Below are 20640 nucleotides of genomic sequence, written 5' to 3'. Positions count from 1 at the left end.
CAAACTTTTAATGATTGTGGTTTTGCATATGTTTGGTTATTTGAGGAATTTAAAATTACGTTTATTAAAATATGATGATCTTATCATAATTTCCTTTGTCACATTTGAAGGATTATGAAGATAAGAATTTTGTTTTTGTTGTTGTTGTTGTTGTTTTTTTTTTTTTTTTTTTTTTTTTTTTTTAATTTTTTTATTTTATTATTATTATTTTTTTTAAAGCTACGAAGAATATAGAAAATCAATTTTTACTCTTGAAAGGTTTCATATATTTTACACAACCTCATTTTGTAAGTCTATTGTATTAAAATTGGTAATAACTTTAATATTTTCCTAAAAATATATAGGTTTTCAAAATTATTATCTTTAATTTAAAGTTAAATTAATAGGGTACTGACTTGCTTCCTTTTCACTTTGCTGGTTTCTGTGTTCTTTTTTGTCATAGAGAGCCACTACTTGAAGATTTAAGGCCTTATAGGATTCCTAAATTATGTCACAAGTGCAATACATGTATAATTCCATGAATAATAATGGGAAGACTAACTCTTTCACTTTACAATAATGCACGAGGGGATTCCGTGTAAGGTTTGTGCATTCAACCCATCAACTAGACACCATGGGTTGATTTTTCCAGGATTGATAGGTTGGTTCTAAATTTTTTTGAACTTAGGTTGAGTCAGATTCAAGTTGATAAAATTTTAACCAGAATAACTTGACTCAACCAACACTAGTAATAGTTTAAAAAATGTGTAATTTAAATTTATTATTTTGGATTTTAAAGCTTAGTTTATATTTGTTAGTTTGGTTTATTTTGATATTTTTGAGACTTATTTTTTATTTATGAAATTTGAATATATATTAAGTTTAATTGTATTACTTGTCATCATTTATTGAATAACTAGCAAATGTTCCGTGTAATGTGCAGTGCATTTTAAAATATTTTGCAATAAATTATCTTATGGTTTATATATGTATGTTTAAGAAAATCAACTTCAACTATTTTACAAATCATTAAAAAGAGGAAACACAAATTATTAAAGTTAAAATAATCTATATATAAAATAATAGGTGAAGCAGAGAGAGTGTGAAATTGAATTCTAAATTAGAACTCTAATTTTGTGCCACGTGTCCAGATTGCAACTCCAATTTAGATTGCCACGTGTACACACCAATTTCAGTCAATTAACGCTGTGCTTTTTTTTTTTGGGTGAATAAAACATTCTGCTCTTCACACCCGCGTATTTTTAGGTTCACCTCCCCTTCTCAAAACCCAAAATCCTTACTCTCCTTCAATATACAGCTCCCCTCTTCTTCAATGAATGTTATGGAATTTCAAAAGAATATCTCGGTATCAATGATGCATGCTTCTTGGTATTTCTCTATCTTATATAGAAGAGGTTCTGCATTTTGTACTTTTCTTCACAGTTTTAATGGTCCTGGTGGTTCTGCATCTATTCCAATTGTACTTTTCTTCACAATTTTAATGTTCCTGAGCAGCAAAACGAATTCTTCCTAAGGTTCGATTACTCTTTTCTTTCATCTGCATCTGCTTTCCTTCCTTTTTGTGAATAATTTTTATTCTTTAATTATATAAGTTTTTTTGTTTTCGCATGTTTATCTTCTGTTTCATTAGTTTCTCATTTTGTCACACAAAAAACTTCCACCTTCATCATTGGCTCTCTCTCTCAAAGCCCAAAACCAAAGCCAGCAACGCACACACATATCATTCCAAGCAAACCCATTTAAAAGCAAAAAATTTCTCTATTTTTTTGTATTTTTGATTCCCTTCTTCTTATTCGTCCGTACACAACGCAAAAAACCCTTTTTCCCAATCGTGCTTTCACAATTTTCTTTTCGGGGGTTTTGGATTTTAGCTCAGCAGTGAATTTTACTTTGATCGATGGTTAGTGGGCATGTCATTAAACGCGCCAAGTACAAGACCTCACCCAAAGGCGTTGGAACTCCTGGTGTTCAATCTGAAATTGGAGTCCAATTTCACCTCCCCTTCTAGAAATCTGTGTTCTACATTTAAATGTTGTGCTCTTTTTTTTTTTTGTTTTGGCTAAATAAAACCTTTTGCTCTTCTTTATATATCACACACACCTGTTTTACAGGTTCACCTCCCTTTCTGCCAAAGCCAACAACGACAACAACACCGATCTCTTCACCTCCTTGATCTCAGACATCAAATCCTACTCTGGCAACGACCCTCTTCTCGCATGGCTCCAATATGCCTCTCTCTTTCTTTGTGGGTAGCTCTTTTAATGGTTTTAAAAAGTAAGATTGTTTGGCATTTTGTATATACAGAGGGATCAGAAAGATGAAGGATTCGCTGCCTTCGCAAGTACTGAACGAGAAGCTGCCACGGTTTTTGCAGAAGTGCGCGCAGACCTTCGATTCCGATCGCCGTTACAAAAACGACTTACGGTACCTCCGCGTTTGGTTACAGTTGGTATTTTACTAATCCATCGCTTTTTCTTTTTTTCTTTTTTTCGTTTTCTTCTTGATGATTTCGATTCTGGGTCGTTGGGTTTCTTAGAAGTTGTTTGGTTCCTGTGGAAATGAAGGGGAAAGATGTGAAAATCAAATTTGGATGCTCTTTAGATTTTTTTGGTTATCTAAATGTTGTGAATTTATTCATTTATTTTAGTGTGTAGATGGGTTTTTGTGTATGGTCTGAGAGCGCTTTTTTTTTTATACATTTTCTTATTGTTGATTTTGATGCTGGGATATTCGGCTTTTGTTCAATTTCATAGCCTTTGTTTGGTTCCTGAGTGAAAATGAAGGAAAAGTTATGAACATCAAATTTGGAGTTTTAGTAAACAGAAGGGTTGTTTTGGGCTAAGTTCACTAGCTTTTTTTTTTGTTATTATGATTCTCTTTTGATTTATGACATATCATCTTCATAGAAGAGAGGGAGTTGATAGGAGTTAATCGTGAATTGAAAAATGCCAATTTCATTGTCCGCATCATAATTCATAAGTAATTATTTATTTATTTATTTTGTGAGTAGATGGAGTTTGCGGATGATCCAAGAGTGATTTTCATTATCTTGTGGATGATTTTGATAATGGGTCATTCATTTTTTGTTCAATTTCATAACCCATTCCCTTTTTTTCAATGAATGCTATGAAATTTGAAAGGCATCTCTCAGGATCAATGATGAATGCTTTTCAGTTGTGACTATTCTTATTTAATATTTTCTGGTTATTTGGATTTTTTGATTTCAAGCATTTTGGATTTATATCTGTCAATTCCTTTCTCTACAGAGATGAGGTGGGTTCTTTCTAAAATCCTTGATAGCTCTTTCTCTCGCTGTCAATGGCAGACAAGAAATTAGGGTTCTTCACTATAAAAGAAGAGGATTATGGAGGCATAAAGAGAGGGGAGGCACGTACTACTACAGAAAGAAGGATCACCAAAGAGTAAGACCTTTCTTTTATTCTGCACTTTTATTTAGTTGCTTTTCTGAAATTTAATAATTTGTTAAGATAAAGAGAGGCTGGAACCACTACCGGTGAGTTTTTATCTTCAATTTAAGTTTGTTTATTAATTGTGATTAGGTTTTGATATTCACAACCAACCCAATATCAGATCGCTGGAACTGCTACAAGTAAAATCGTTTATGTTAATTTTGTGCGTTTAATAGGATTTAGGTTTTGCTATTTTGGTTGGTTGGTTTTGATTTAAGAAATTGGTTTAGATTTTGTATAGTCAAAACCTAATATAGATTCCTTTCAATATATAACCCTCTATATATTCCCATCAGTGGCCATAGAAGAGTGACCACTCTCTAACAAACTGATTTTATTTTGGTTTATTTGGAAATATCTCATGTCTCATTCTTTTAATGTGTTGTGGCTTATAAGAGAAGAGCCAGTTATGAGGAGAAGTTTGTTGATTCTATGTAGAAGAAAGCTAAGGTAACAATTCCTTGCTGATTGTTCTCTGCATAATCTGCCATCTAATTGGTTATCAATCATAGAGTTCAAATACTTTTCTAGGTTTTGTTTTATAGTTCTCAAGTTTCCTTTGTTGTGGCAGGAGGAAAAAGGTTGAATTTGCATCAAAGAGATTCTTGGTATTCTTTCGTGGACTTACAGATTGATTAATTTTGATAGCAACCAGATTCCAAGATCCTTCAAAGGCAATGATTTTTTAGGATATAATATTTGGTTCCGGAAAATTAGCCTGTTTTCTATTGAAACTAACAGAATTTGTATTGCTCTATTTATTTATTTGGTTGGTTGAGAAATTCTGTTGATGGGTTTTGTTGGTGAGAATTTCTACGCTGAATCTAAAATTTAATACTAAATATTAAATTTGATGTTCACTTCTTACTCTTTTTTTTCTTGTCCTAATTTCGCTGTCTCATTGACAGGCTTCAAGCGTAGGAATGGTGCACACAATCTTTCATTAATAACTATGCAAGTTTGTATTAATTTCATGTGATTTTTTTATTTTTTATTATTTTTATGATAGTTAGATATCTATTTGCTTATGAATGATATCAGATCTGACCCTCACTTAAACAAAACATAAGGTATAACATTCACAAAACTTAACGTAAGGTATCCTATGCTTTCTTGCTTTCTGAGAAAATTTCATTTCCATTCCATGTGTTTGTCACAGGTTTTTGTTTTGTGTGTCTTTGGGTTAATAAGGCAACAAAACTAAAGTTTTGAAGGCTGTCTGAGACTGTCAACAACATCACATAATGGTAGCTTAAATTCTTCTTTCATTGCTGATTTTTTTCATTTGCTTTGATTTGTAAATAAGGACTGTGTTTTTGGAGAAGTGAATAATGACTCTAAGTTCGTTACATTTCATACTGATTGAACTGTTGATTGCCTGAATGGAAGTATATAAGTAAGATTTCCCTAATTTAAATGCCACTTGTGATTTTTTTTTTTTTTTGTGATGCACTTGAAGCATAGAGTTTCTTTATTCAAAAATTGATAGTTGATACTAGCTTAATATTTCTTCTTATTATACTCTATGGGTTTTGTTTTCCCTTTACTACACAAACACAAACAAAATTCCAATATGTTATTTATTTATGTAGTTATCCCAGATTTTTTAAAATTTGGGTTGCCAAACATAGGTGTATATGATTTAGACTCAAACCTTAAATAACTACCATTTGTTGTGATAAGATTGTATAGAAATTATTCACCATAAATGTGTATTATCCATACTTCTAAGAGGATTGGCTCTGTTCCTTCTATGCCTACTTAGATAAAGTGGATGTGGTTTTGTAAGGTGCCACTAGGTGCCATCATCAGAGGTTCATTTGAGACCAATTGTGAGAATTTGTGGTATAACAAAATTTGAAAATAATTATATTGAAAGTTAACACAAATCTATCTTTTAGATTTATTGGTTGAAGAGCAATTTCTTCAAAATTGGTTGGCACTGATAAGCAAGAGTTCAATGCAGATGTTGGTCATTTTGGAGTAGGAATTTGTCATGATATATGCTTCTCTAAAGTTGCTACATTCCTGTCAAGGTAAGCAAAATACTAAAATTTTGAACTGTTGTAGAGATTATAAACAAAAGAGACATGCCAAATCTGCCTTCAATTAAAACGTCAGGTGTTTAGGAGTTATCTTGCAACTATACAAAGTATTTTCAACCTTTCATTAGGTTATCCCACTTGGAAGACCATTTTTTAGTTATTATTACATGTGTTTTGTGAAATTTCATTAGACATGTGATATGTAATATTTAGTCTCGATTCCCACTTTATCTCATCCTATTATAGATTTGCATCTCCTCTATAGGACTCAAATATCACATTGGATTCTTGCTTATCACAAGTGTAGACTATGTTGGTAAGGTATTGCTTGCGTTGCTGAGCTAAGTTCATTTTTTGGAGTTCATGTAATTGTATTTTTTTTAAAAACTTCGTCAATCACAATTCTGCATTGTGTGCTATCCGAACATTTGAGTTAAATAGTCAATATTATCTTGGTTTGAGAAAAACCAAGACCTAATCAGGGTGGCCAAGAGCTTCCTTAGTCTCTGTATTATTAGATCACTATTTTCATTCTTTAGATTGTATTATGAACTTTCATTATTGTTTTAATCATTTTCAGGTGTGGATTTTGAGATTAAGTTGCTCACAATTGGTGGGAGAAGATTGAAGCTTACAATTTGGGACATAGGCAACTGCTGGAATTATTTTGAATTATAGTTTCATTTTAATCTTTGATTAATGATGCTTTTGGAAGTGATAGTTTATGCTAACATGTAATCTTTCTCTTCTTTCAAGTTTTTTTTGATAATCTTCTCTTCTTTCAAGTTAGTCATTGCTTTTGGTGCATAAATAGATTGTAGAGCTATTAACAATAGCTGAAAGATATGTATATTTGATTTTTAGTTGGGTGAACTTTTGGATTTTAATATAAACATTTAACCTTCGGATGTTGAAAAAACAAGAAGGTAAAATGTTCTGTAAATTTTAATTTTGTGAAACTGATCAATGGCAATTTGAAGTGTTAAAAGAGACAAACAATATTGACTTCGGCTTGAAACGTACTCAAAATAAACTCAAGGACAGCATATTAGACATGTCTATAGGGGAAAAGTGCTATCTGATGACATCTCCACTAAAAACTGTGAATTGCAACACACTTCTGATTCCAATATGCTATTCATGTCCAATTTTATTAAAAACTTTTGAAGAAAGTTCCATTAATGTCCCTTTATATATTTTAAATAATAAAATGCAATATTCTCTTTTTTCTTCACTGTAGCATCACTTAAATAATAAAATGCAATATTCTCTTTTTTTATTCATTGTTTTATCTAATGCTATCCTATGTATGATAAACCAAAAAAAAAAAAAAAAAAGACCAATAGCATTACTTAGATAATAATATGCAATATATATTTGTTAGATAATAATATGCAATATATATTTGTTATTGTTTTATTTAATTCTATCATCCGTGTGATAATCCCAAAAAAACAAAAACAAAACAAAATTGGCCAATAGCATCATTACAATTAACCAGTCCCGTGCGGTAGCACGGGGTTACATACTAGTAGTAATAAAATATGAACATGTTGCTTGAGTAGTTGGACAAAGAAATAATTATTTTTCTCTAACTTAAGTGGAGAGTTATTATTATGTTATATATATATATATATATATATATTTTTTTTTTTTTTTTTGAGGAATATATGTAATATATATTCTTGATTCCGTGTTTTTTAATTTTTACTTTTGTCTCTTTCATTAAAAAAAAAAAGCTTTCGTCTTTTGCTAGACCTTGTTTCAAAGAAATCAATTATTTCCAATTCAACTTAATTTGAATAAGAACATCATAATTCAAGTTCAACCACTATCTAGACACTCAAAACTTACAAATCAAGTACATGAAAGAGTTTTAATTAGCCAACAATTAATATGATCTCTGATCTGACCCTAACAAACTCAAATACTAAAGCTGTTCCCGACCCATCACTTTCTTTTTTCTTACATTACGTTTCATTCTCAAGTTACAAGCATAAAATGCTACATGTGGCTCTAGCTGATAATTTTACTTTAACCTCAAGTCTCATCCACTACACAGTAATTCTCCATGTTACAGCAATCACAATGATGGGGATGGGCCGGATGGCAGAAAATCATCTTGAACCCCAAATTGCAAATTTTGGAACCCCAATTACGTACCTTGATGGAGTTTGGTATTTGTGGACAAATGGGGTAACAATTGGACCAGAAAGGAAATAGTTTGATAAGTAGATGGAGTTATGTAACAATTCAGATAGGCTTTCTGGGATGCTTCCAGTCGAGAGGTTGTTGGAGAGATCAAGAACATTGAGAGATTTTAGCATAGAAAGTGAATTTGGGATAGAAGAATTGAGCTTGTTGCCTCGTAACAGCAGTAAATTTAGCTTTTCCAAATAGCCAATTTCAGAAGGTATTTGACCAGACAGGAGATTAATACTAAGATCTAGTTTTATCAGGTTGGATGCTCGAGAGATACTAGGAGGTATAATACCTGAAGTCCAGTTTACTTGTACATACAGTTGTGACAAGTTTCTGGGATATTCAATTGTAATAGGTAGAGGAGCAGTAAAATTATTGTAAGCCAAGTCAATGAGTGAAGTATGGGGAAGACTTAAAAGTCCTTGAGGCATAGACCCCTCTAAAAGGTTATAACTAACTCCAAACCGTAAAACAGACTCACATTTTGTGTAACTATCAGGCAAATTTCCAGAGAACATATTTTGAAAGACAAGAAGGTAAAGCAATTGACCTCCCTTGCAAACCTCCGCTAGCAAAGGACCTCTAAGATTGTTTTCTGACAGGTCTAGAACAACCATAGATGATGATTGTCCCAGATTTTGTGGAACTTCACCTGTCAGAAAATTGTCATAAAGTGACAAAGAAGTTACTTAAGGTTGTTGAGTTTGCAATCACACCTGGGATTTCTCCTCCAAGGCTGTTGTTGTAATGCTGCAAGACTTGGAGCTTTGGAAGGTGACAAATGGATTCGGGGATCTTGCCCGTTAACCAATTCACTGACATGTCCAAGTCTATGAGCTCTGTCAGATTTCCAATCTCCTCTGGCATGTTTCCACTAAGTAGGTTGTGGTAAAGCTCAAGATGTTGCAAGTTCTTCAACAATCCAATCTCTTTTGGAATTTGACCCACAAGGTAATTTCCACTAAATTCAAGATCAACAAGGGATGTCATGTCTCCTATTGTTGCAGGGATTGGACCTTGCAACGTGGATGCTGACAAGATCATACGTTTGAGCTTTTTCAGCCTTGAAGAAATATTCTTGGGAATTTGCCAGAAGTTGAAGCCCTCGTTTTCGTTGAAGTTAAGCACCTCAAGATTGGTAAGGTTAGTTACTGAGATGGGGGAAGTTACCCCCAAAACGGTTCTCTGACAAATCGAGTGTTTTTAAAAATTTCAAGGGTGAAAATCAGGGAGTGGTCCAGCTTGATTCACGTTTTTCATGCTAATAGCTCTTCTAAGACCAAGCAGTTGACGAGGCTATTAGGAGAGTTGCCAATGAATCCGTTGTTGCTGAAACGGAGTACACGCAACTTTGGCAAGTAAGAGCATACATCTGCTGGGAAGTGACCAAAAAGTGCCCAATCAGTGACATCAATCTTGACAACATAGCCTTAATCATCACAGCTAACTCCACTGAAGTTGCAGTGTGGCTTTCCTTCAGCTGAGACATTCCACTCAGCCAAGGATTTCCCTAAGACAGACTCTTTCATAAGGGTGAAAAACTGAGACTGCTGGTTATTATTGATTGCTTGAGAGAGATAGGAGAGTGATAATAGTAATACCAACTCAAAAATAAGGAAGATAATAGACTAAGGAGCCATTTGAGAGAGTAAGAGAGGAGAGAACTAGGGAGGTTGAGAGGCTGTTATGGTGGTTGTTGCAAGGAAGGAGGTGAGGAAGAGAAGTATATGAGTGGAAGGGAAAATGTAGTTAAACATAGCCTAATCCACAAATCATGACTTGAAATCACAATTTCGGTTTATTTCTGGTATGTGTACATAAGAGCGTGTGGATTAGTATATGTAATAAATACTACTCATGATAAGTGGAATGATTGTAGGGATTATTGAGTGCAACAATAATAAGAGCATACATGATGAAAAAAGCAATTCTGTGCAATAGTGCTAAGAGCAATATAAAGCAAGAAAGAAAGAGAAAGAGGTGCCTGTGAAGCTTCTCCACTAACGGATTCAGACAAGGTGCAATAGCCCTTAGTTATTACATCATTTGTAGAAGAAAAGAGTCAAGAAGGTAAAGGTAAAGTGATAAAAATATTAAAAATTAAAATTTTTTATCCAATTGGTTGATATTAAAAATAAAATTTTGAACTTTTAATCTTTTTCCATCAAAAGTGGTCAAAAGTGGTTTTGCATGGTGCAATAGCTACCAAATCTCAATCCATCCACTAACTTATATAGAAAATATAACTTCAGTGCAAGTATTGTATACTGATGAGCTAGGATGCACGGATGCGGCAAAACGGCCATTGCACCTGCGTTCGACGCAGCAGGGACGCCACTACTTGCGCGTTGGTGCCACGTCCATTTTTTTTTTTTTGCAACTCGTGTGGACTCAGCGCCAACTCGGGTCGAATCGATTCGTATTGGGAGAAACTGCCGAAACACACTGAACCACCCAATTCAGGCCGAAATTAATTAAAAAAAAAAAAAAAAAACCGCACCGTTTGAACTAAACCCTAAACTATCTTAGTTAAAACACACCATTCTTCACTTCAATCTTCAGCTCTCTCTCACTCTCTGTGCTTCGTCTCCCCTCTTGGCTCTCTACTCTCCGTCTCCCCTAAACTATCTTTGGTAATTTCTTTAGCTCATTCTCTTTTACACTCTGCTTTCTCAGCTAAATCTCCGATATGTGTAACAGTATTCGGTTCAAAATGTTTTTTATGAGAAACCCATTTAGCAAATTTTTTTTTTTAATTTTAATTTTTATAATAAATTAGCAATGTTCGAGTTTTTGTGCTGTTGATTATGCTTATTGATTTTTGGTTTCTTTGAAAAGTTTCATAATTTTTTTTTTTTTGAAATATGTTTTCTTTGGTGATTTGCTTGTGCCTGTGTGAATTTTTTTGGTTAATAATTTGTATATATTATGCTCATTATACTCTCACATGCTCTGAGCCTCTGACTATTACTCATTGTGAATCTGTGATCTAATTTTTTTAATTTTTTTTTTATATAAGCTGTAATGTTATGACTAGGGTCTGATTTATTATTTAGTTAATAGTTATTATTTGTAGGTTAAATTGAATCTATTGAATTTGCAATGGATGAAGTTACTAGCATAGAAACTTCACCTTCATCTAAATAAGAAGTTCCAAATGATGAAGCTCCTCTTTGGCAGTATGTGAATAAAGTAGAAAAACTACCTGGTTCTACTGTTAAATCAGGTGGAAACACACACTTTAAGTGCAACTATTGTGGTGTTGTTTTTTTGGGATCCTATTCTAGGGTTAAGGCTCATTTATTAAAAATTCCTAATAAAGGTATTAAAGCATGCCCTATTGTGGTGTAGTTTTTTTGGGATCCTATTCTAGGGTTAAGGCTCATTTATTAAAAATTCCTAATAAAGGTATTAAAGCATGCCCTAAGGTGACACCGAGCCATAGGCTGGAAATGCAGCGAATGCATGATCAAGTTGAGAATGATAAGTTAGAGAGAGAACGGAGAAGTCAAATTCCCTTACCCCCACCTCCCCTAGGCCGTGGGCCTATACCTATTCCCTTATTTTGGAGACAGGAAGGGAATGATAGTACAAATTCGGTTGATGGTAAGAGGAGGAAGGTGACTATGAATTCTCATTTGGAGAGAGCATTCCAGAATAATGCTAGACATGAATTGGATAGTAGAATTGCTAGGATATTTTACACCGGTGGGCTTCCGTTTAACTTTGCAAGGAACCCATATTATCGTAGTTCCTATGCATATTCTGCTACCCATAGCATTCAGGGTTATGTTCCTCTTGGATACAATGCCTTGAGAATGCTGAAAAGGTTGCTGATACTAGATTTGCTTCAGTTGTTGTAATGCTGAAAAAGTTGAAGTTGATAAAAAGATGCTTTCAAACCATGGCTATTAGTGACCAATGGGCTTTTTATAGGGAGGATGATGTTGGAAAAGAGCTTAAAAGGTGAAAGATATGATTCTAAGTGATCTTTGGTGGGATACTATTGATTATATCCTTGAATTCACAGCACTTATTTATGATATGCTACGAGTAGCCGACACAGATAAGCCTTGTATTCATCTTGTATATGAAATGTGGGATTCAATGATAGAGAAGGTGAAGGTAGCAATATATCGGCACGAAGGCTTGGAAGATGATGAGTATAGCTCATTTTGGGGTGTGGATATACTCATTGATCGATGGACTAAAAATTGTACACCACTACCTTGCTTGGCTCATTCCTTAAATCCTAAGTAAGTACATTTATTTTTTATTTTCCTTAGTTCCCCCTTCTAGTAAAACACAAGTTTCATCTATATTTGTTTTTTACTAGGTATTACTCCATTGAATGGCTTTCGGAGAATCCAAAACGCATCTCTCCACATCGGGATCATGAAATTTCTATGGAAAGGAGCAAGTGTTTGGATTGATACTTTGAAGATGAGAATGACTTAAGGGTGATAAAAGTTGAGTTTGCTGCATTTTCAGGAGGAAGGTTTCCTTCACCAGATGCCTTGACAGATAGGTGGGCCTTACAACCTTTGGTTTGGTGGTAATACCATGGCTCCTTGTTTCCAACTCTTCAAACCCTTGCCCTTAAACTTCTTGGACAACCTTGTTCATCCTCATGTGCTGAGAGGAATTGGAGCACATAAAAATTTATTCATTCTTTAAAAAGAAACAAAATGGCTCCTGTGCGCCCTGAGGATTTGGTATATTTGCATTCTAATCTTCGACTCTTATCAAGGCGTAATGAGGAGTACGTAAATATAGCAACAAAGATGTGGGATATTATAAGAGATTCTTGGAATGAGAGCGACATACATGGAGGAGCTGGAATTCTTGAGAATACTGCCCTTACACTTGATGAGCCAGAGATGAAGGCCATGGTTATTGAGAATGTTAGCACTAGTGTTACTACTAGTGAAAGTGAAGTTCGAAATGAAGCTATTAATCTTGAAGATGATGATGGTTGTATTTGATTGTTTTGTTGATAATCTTTTATTTTATTTTAGTTTCAAACTTGTGAGTTGTATTCTAATTTTCGAATATCATGGAATATTTTAGTTTCAAACTTGTGGATTGTATTTAATTTATGAACATCATGTTTTAGTTATTATCTACTATTACTCTTAAATTTAGTATATGTTTATGTAAAGTTGTAATTTACAACTATATGTTTTGTTGGCTTTAATTCCGTGCCAAATTTGATTGTAATTATGTTCAATCTTTTGTGCCCTGTATTTCATGTGGGATTTATTTGTAAGGGTTGTGTGAGAGAGAGAGAGAGAGAGTGTGAAGACTCAAGGCATTGAAGACTGAAGTGTTTTCGCGGGTAGCTCGCGAGTATGCATCTCGCGAAGTGATGCATGTGCCCTGCACATGACTGGAATGCTAAGAGTCAGGACAGGATGGAGACAACTGGTTTTCGCGAGTATCTCGCGGGTAAGGCCTTCCCGCGAGACACCTGCAAAACATTCTGTTTTGCTAGACTGTCATTTCTGATACACACTTTCTGTACCTACACTATTTATACCCTCATTACCCACATATGTTGAGGAGTGCTTCTGAGAGAAAACCCTAGCCACAAACCTTGAGAGTTAGAGATTGTTATACCCACAATTCTCTACACAATTGCTTGTGGATTTTTCTCAACTCCTACCTCTCCATTTCTATACCATTGAGAGATTGATAACTCAAACACTTACCACGCCCTTTCAGAGTGTTTAGTGAGGTATTGGTGCTGCTTGGAAGCATTGGAAAAAGCCAGGCTTTGGCGGATGCAATCGGGCGTATTGCGGGATCTAGAGAGCTAGACAAGACACGGTTCCGAGAAGTCTTGTTGGAGTAGGAGTTTGGAGGGCTTAGGTGCATCGAGTAGATTAGGCTTAGAGGGTCTCTTTCTAACCCATGTATCCCAACTAATTTTCTAGTGGATCAATTACAGCTTAGAGGACGGCGGAGAGGTTTTACGCCGAGTACTTCGGTTTCCTCTTCAATAACACATCGGCGTGTTATCTTGTATTTGCATTCTTCTTCCCTACTCTTTTAGCTTTCATATTACTGCTGTGTTATATTGAATATGGCTTAGAGTAGTTTGTTTGTTTATCCGCTCGCATTTACTCTATTCCGCACATAGTATATGTTAGAGTAAAATCTATCGAGCCGTAACTTTTAATTTGGGGGTCTAAACAACTCTTGTGTTTTAACACATTTTCTAGCATTTAGTTTATATAATGTGAAAAAGTATGCTTAGCAATATATTAAAAATATAAATAAAAATGTTTTTAGAAATTTTTTAATCGCCGCACCCGCACCCAACTTTTTCAAAAATTACCAAGTCCCACACCCGCACCTTCACCTGCACTCGAAAATGCATCTGTGCTTCTTAGCTAATGAGACCTTTATATAAATTGCATCTAATTCTAATCACCGCTTGTAGTCTTGAACAGCACCTCAACTCGATGTGATCAATCTCTTTATGTTGGATGGCCACAGCTAAAAACTCAACTCGATAGGACTTGTGTCCTAAAAGAGTAGTTTTTTCAATTTATTTGTTGGCTAAAAACTAGTTCACACACAATACTATTATACACGCTCTATCTCACTTTCAAATATAAGTATTTATGAATGGGATTCTAAGTTGGTGTGGGCAAGTGGACGCTTTCACTGTAGTGGTGTGTTTATTAGAGGAAGATCAGAGAACCCAAGAGTGGCTACACAATGCTAAATAGTGTAAGTGTAGCCGTTTAGAGGTTTTGTTTTGCGATAAACTTATAGATCCTAGCTAGACCACGTTAATTCTTTATAATCTTTCTAAGGGTCGACCCTTCCACTAGGCCAATTAGGCAATTGCCTAAGGCCCCCAAGTGGAAGGGAGGCCCCAAAATTTTAGAAAATAGGGGGTAGTAGGGGAAAAAAATTTGGTTTCAGATGAATCTAAAAAAATCCGGCACATCCTTATGACCAAAAAACAAAATTTCAGTTATACCCGGTTAAACATTGGTAGCACAAAATTTTTTTTTGGTCTAAATAAAATCAATTGTCCCAAAAATAACATCATTATTCTCTAGACAAACCAAAATTCAACAAGATAACTCCAAATCCGGTCTAAGAAATTAACCACAAAACAATCAATAATAAAAATAAAATAAAAAACCTCAAATCCCTAAAATTTTTACTGTCTATTCTCATTCTTACTCAGCTTTTTTCTCTCAACTCTTGCTCTCCGACTATCTCATTCTTTCTCTCCACTGTTGCTGGGCCTGGCTGCTTGGCTCAAGCTTCCTTTCCTCCGATCTAAATCATCTGATCGCATCTGATCTAAAAACTCTGAAGAGTGAGGACTACCGAGCCAACTGCCTTTTTTTCATTTTCTTTTTCCACTACTACTATGCTATGTTTTGATTCTGGCATTTTGCACTGCAGAATGGGTTTTGACTTTTGAGCTTGAGGTATAACTTATAAGGCTTGCTTTCTACTTTAGATTTGTTAAGAGGGCTGGGCTGTGGCTGGACATTTCACACTTTCACGTTTGGGCCTTTAAGTTTTTTTTTTTTTTTTTTTTTTTTTTTTTTTTGGTTATAGGTGTGTAATAGGATTTTTTTTTTTTTTTATTTATTTTTTGTGGGTCTTGGCAGGCATTTTCTTGGCTGGGCTGGGCTTGTTTTTGTTATGGTTGTGCTTAATTTTTTTTTTTTGGTTTAAATTTTAATCTTGTTATATATATATATATATATATATATAGTTATTGGTAATATAATGAATAAATATTTATTTATGCAAATTGAGATTGATAAAAACTTGTTATTATTTGGTGAAACTACAACAATACTTTTTAAATAAATCAGGTTCTATTTCTCATTTGCTCTACACTTGAAAGTTATTATTTTATTTTAGTCTTTATAAATATATTGTTTGATTAGAAATGTATACTAGAAAATATGCATCTAGATATGAAAATTTTAAAAAAAAGAAAAAAAAAACGAAGAAAAATTAATTGAATCTCAAAAAGGATCAATGGATAAATTTGTTATTAGTAATAAACAAAATATAACACAAAATTTAGATGAAAATATCACAAATGAACAAGAAATTCACCAAAAAGAGTTAGAAGATAATGAAATGATACAATTGCAAGATAACAATGATGTTCAATTTTGCAATACAACAAATCTTGATAATGAACTTCAAAATAATTTAAAAGAAAATGAAAATAATGAGACAACACATTCTGCTGAAGAATCTTTTAGAATTAATTATTTCTTATATATAGTAGATAAAGCAATTAGTTCAATTGAGAATAAATTTGAACAATTTCAAATATATGAAGATATTTTTGGTTTTCAATTTAACTTCACAAAATTGAAATCACTAGATGATGATAGTTTATAAAAATACTGTCTTAAACTTGAATCTTTTCTCTAACATGATGTTTATTATGATATTGATGGTTTAGATTTATTTTCAGAGTTAAAGGTTTTAAAAGAAATTTTATAAATAAAAGATTATACTCTAATTGACACACTAAATTATATAAAAAGATTAGATTCATTTCCAAATACATGCATTGCTTATAGGATTTTACTAACAATACCTGTTACAGTAGCTTCTACAGAAAGAAGTTTTTCAAAATTAAAATTAATAAAATCATATCTAAGATCAACAATGTCCCAAGAAAGATTAAGTGGATTAGCTATATTATCGATTGAAAATGAGATGTTAGAAGAACTTGAATACAAAAATTTAATTAGTCAATTTACATCTCAAAAGGCAAGAAAAATAGATTTTAAATGAAATAAATTATAATATAAAAATATTAAATAAATATTAATTTAATTAATACATAAGTAAGGCCCCATTTTAGTTCTCATCTTAAGCCCCAAAATGTCTAGGGCCGGCACTTTCTTAGTTTTTTCTTACTCTAATGTGGTATTAGAGCTATTCCTTTGCCTTTCTCTTATTCTCACTGTTACAAGTGCCCCATCTTGAAACGTAAAGGTTGACTTATTTTGACATGTGTCAAACTCAGGCACCTATGAATGACCAACGTACTAACTTTCCTATGGTGGCATGCATGGTGGGAACACTACAAAACATGCGGGTTATAGCTGCGTTTTTTTCAACCGCGTTTATTAAAATGTGGTTTAAAGTATTCACCTATAGCCGTGTTTTTAAAAGCAGCTATAGGACATGTCTACAGCCGCATTTATATGTGTTTATAGCCGCATTTTTAGGTTAGGCCCTATTGCCGCGTTTGGAAAATGCGGCTATAAGACCAACCAAATAATTTTTTTTTTTTAAAGTTGACCTATGGCCGCGTTTTTGAATGCGGCTATAAATTATGTCTATAGCCCCGTTTAGAACCCGTGGATTTAGCTTTCCTATAGCCGCGTTTCTAAAACGCAGCTTTAGCTTTGGCTATAGCCACTGTTAGGGTCTAAGACTTTAGGAATTAATGTATTAGAATTTCAATTTGTATTATGTTGGCAAATCATGATCAAAACATTGAGTTTAGGTTTATACTTGCTCAAAGTATGTTTATTTGTAAAATTGGAATTGAGTGATTACAGAATTTATTGGACTAAATCTGCAAGGCTCGATCGATCGAACCACGTGTAGATTTATTTTTCTGCAGAGTTCCAATTCAGCCCAAACTTTACTTAAACGTATTGGGTTTCAAGTAAAACACTCCTATATATAAAGGAAACCCTAAAACGTTTTTATTTTTTATTTTTTTTATTTATTTAAAGTTTTTTAGAGAGAGAAGAGTGTGCCTCTTTTGTATTTAGGATTTTGTACCCAAAAGCTCTCTAAGGACTTGGTTGCTCTTTATGCTATATGTGTGAATCTTTTGTGAGATCTAGAGGTGTTTGCCTTCACATACACTTAGAGTTTCCAATATCAAGATTGATGTCGAGAGCTTGGTGATCAATTCAGTTGCTGCTTCAAGAGCTTAAAGATACATAAGCAGGAATGCTTGCACTTGCTGGGAATTCAAGAAAGAAGTAGTCCGTGGACTCGGAGTTATCATGGGGTTGTGGTAGTAAGTTTCCTACTTGAGGTAGCAATAGGATGTTAGTGGTCTAAGTCGCTATTGTGTAAACTTCAATTCTTTCATAGTGGATTTAGTTTCACCTTGAGGATAGCTAGGTTAAATCATCCCCAAGTTTTTACCAGTTTGGTTTTCCTGTGTTATCATATTGTTATGTTTTTTATTTTACGCACTTTACAATAATATGATATTTGCGTTAACTTAGACTACATAATTTACCTAAGTTAATCACTTGGCTAAATAACTAGGTTAATCTGGTTGTGTTTTAAGGGGTTTAAAAACATACAAGTGGTATCAAAGCGAGTAGCTCTTTTGTTTTAGATCTTTTGATCTAAGAGTTGATCCTTGACCCCTGTTGTCATGGATAAATTGAAGTATCTTTCTGATCATGTTTCTGTTGATCTTATTGATGCTTGTGAAACTCTCCGTAAGGAATTATTGAAATCTATGAAAATTGCTAAGAGATTTAAGGAAGAGTTAAAATTGGTTAATCTTGAAAAAGAGGAATTGGTTGTTAGATTAGATGAATCTAATAAAAAGAATTAATATTTTTGAAATCAAATTTCCTTTCAAGATGAGAAGATGAAAAGCTTGGAACAAGAGTTAGTTAAATTTAAAGCTAAAATTGATAATTTGACTAGTACCAAGCCTGCTGTTGATAACAGAAGTGTTTCTATTTCTCTTAAGCCTAAAACTGAGAAAGTTTATATCCCTCATTTCAAGAGGAATAATAAAGAAAATGCTTATTTTGCTAGGTTAGACAAAGGTAAAAGTTCTGATGTAGACGCTGATGTTTCTAAACCTATGCCTAAACCTACTGTTAGTGAACATAATAAATCTGTTTTTGTGCCTGTCTGTCACCTTTGTGGTGTTGTTGGTCATATTAGACCAAATTGTTCTTTGTTAAGGCAAAAACCAAAATCTAGACTAGATTTGTTGTTAGAATTACTGATGTTCCTAAATTTGTTCTTGTTTGTCACTTTTGTGATGTCTCCGGTCACATTCGTCCTAATTGTCATAAATTGAAATTTAAGCATTCTATGTTTCAGTTTAGGATATGTGATGATATTTCTCCTGCCATAAGTCCATATAAATTGTTTTATATTCTTTTGAAAAATTTGAGCTTGTTGGCTTGTGAAAGGAATTTGCAGGATTTCAGTCTCTCTTAGAAGATTAGTGTAATCCCTTAAATACACTCTGCCTCTTATGGATTTTCACCTACAAAGCCAAAGACTCGTGCTATATGGGTGAGAAAAGATTCTCTAAGGTGAGTGTTGTTTACTTGTCCCTAATTTAATTCTTTCAATTGTTTGTGGACATGTTTTGTTTTTGTCTTTTAGGTTGTTTTTCATTAAAAAAAATCCAAAAATATTGAAAAATTTCAAAAAGACAAAAATATTTTATTTTGTGTCTAGTTTTATTTTTCTTGAGGATTACATGAATTGTGATATCTCTCTCTTGATTTAGAACATGCTTGACATTGTGGATAAACTTGAATAGTAAGTGTTATATAAGTGCTAAGCTATTTCTAATTTTGTGTGAGTATGTACTAGTTTGTACATGTACTCAAGGGTTAAGAAATTGATATTTCTTGTTTGTGTACCCTCTATAGCTTAGTTAAGCACTGTCATGCATTGCATTTGCGTTGTTCATTTAGCATAATGTGTGCTTTTTGTTTTTGGTCATAAATTTTTTTTAAAACCAAAAAGATTTTTGTATTTTGTATTTCACATCTTGGATTTATAATCAATGATTGACCATTTTATCTTTACATAACATATTTATGTACCTTGTTTAGCTTGGATGAACTTATTTATTGCATTTTATTAGTTTGAGCTTTGTAGTGCATGTTGTGTGGGAAGATGTTTATAGTTTTTGATCACATGATCTTGATCTTGAAGTCACATGCCTTTGATTGTCGGACTTGAACTTATTAAGTAAGGTATAAATAACCATCTCACCACTGTTTACTAGCCAATCATGAACACCTTAGTGCATATCGTAAGATTCTGTGCTCGAGAAAGTGTAGCACATGCACAAAAAGAGCATAAGGTGTAGCCTCGAATTAATGCTAAAATTGGTGTGTACATTATTGGGATATAATTAATTCACAATGAAATAAAATTGGTGTGTACATTATCTTGGCTATTCTAATAATTTCCAAAACAAATAAAATTGGTGTGTACATTATGAGGCAAAACAAGAAAATTATATGATAGCAAGTTTGTTTTCTAGGAGATGTGAGAGTTATATGATGTAACTCTTTAGGTGATAGTTTCTTTCAAACTTATGTGATGAATTTTGTAGTAATTGTGATCGATTACTATCTACATATCACCTTACATGTATCTCAAGCTATTACTAGTTGCACACACTACACAAGTTTTTCTTTGCTAAACTTAGTACATGATATTGTGTGTGATCTTGTTGTGGCCATCCAAGATTAAAAGTTCCTTGATTTTAATGCAAAGCGTGTTTAATGTTTGAGCTTTAAGGACAAAAAGGTTGAAAATCTTGTTTTTAGAAGATTTGGGTTGAATTCAAGTGTTTTTGAAAAACTTTTCATCTCATACTCATGAATTTTATTCATAATACAATGTGCTTTGAGGAGTTTCTGCATTAAAATGCTTTGTTAAAAAAAAAAAAAAAAAAACTAATTTTTCCAAATTTTCAATCGATCGAACCTGTTGCTCAACCGATCGAAATTGCGATTAAAAATTTTTGATTTGAATCTGCCTGACTTGATCGGCATTCGATCGATGCTCGATCAATTGAAAAAAAAAAAAAAAAAAAAACCTCAGTTTTTAAGTATTTGACCAAAATTTTTTTCATGCATCATTTATGTTTAGGATTTACATGCATTGCA

General features: G+C 33.3%; 2 long non-coding RNA genes and 1 pseudogene across 4 annotated transcripts; 2 read left to right on the top strand and 1 right to left on the bottom strand.

Moving 5' to 3' along the window:
- Window positions 1-1333: 1333 nt before the first annotated feature.
- Window positions 1334-4326, top strand: LOC115970966. Of its 3 annotated transcripts, none has more exons than XR_004087186.1 (4): window positions 1334-1514; window positions 2305-2449; window positions 3267-3920; window positions 4042-4326. It is a non-coding gene; the product is annotated as an uncharacterized LOC115970966 (long non-coding RNA). The 3 variants fall into 3 exon arrangements; XR_004087185.1 differs by having other exon boundaries at window positions 1463-1514; window positions 2112-2449; XR_004087184.1 differs by lacking the exon at window positions 1334-1514 and having other exon boundaries at window positions 2107-2449.
- A 6-nt stretch (window positions 4327-4332) lies between these two features.
- On the top strand, window positions 4333-6265 carry LOC115970967. The gene is made up of 3 exons (XR_004087187.1): window positions 4333-4717; window positions 5437-5506; window positions 6096-6265. It is a non-coding gene; the product is annotated as an uncharacterized LOC115970967 (long non-coding RNA).
- Window positions 6266-7384: 1119 nt separating this feature from the next.
- LOC115970396 lies at window positions 7385-10856 on the bottom strand (annotated as a pseudogene).
- Between the last annotated feature and the right edge of the window lie 9784 nt (window positions 10857-20640).

This window comes from Quercus lobata, chromosome 12 (assembly GCF_001633185.2).
Source record: "Quercus lobata isolate SW786 chromosome 12, ValleyOak3.0 Primary Assembly, whole genome shotgun sequence".
Classification (NCBI taxonomy): Eukaryota; Viridiplantae; Streptophyta; class Magnoliopsida; order Fagales; family Fagaceae; genus Quercus; species Quercus lobata.
The sequence above is the reverse complement of the archived record's forward strand: the minus strand, read 5'-3'. Positions and strand labels throughout refer to the sequence as shown.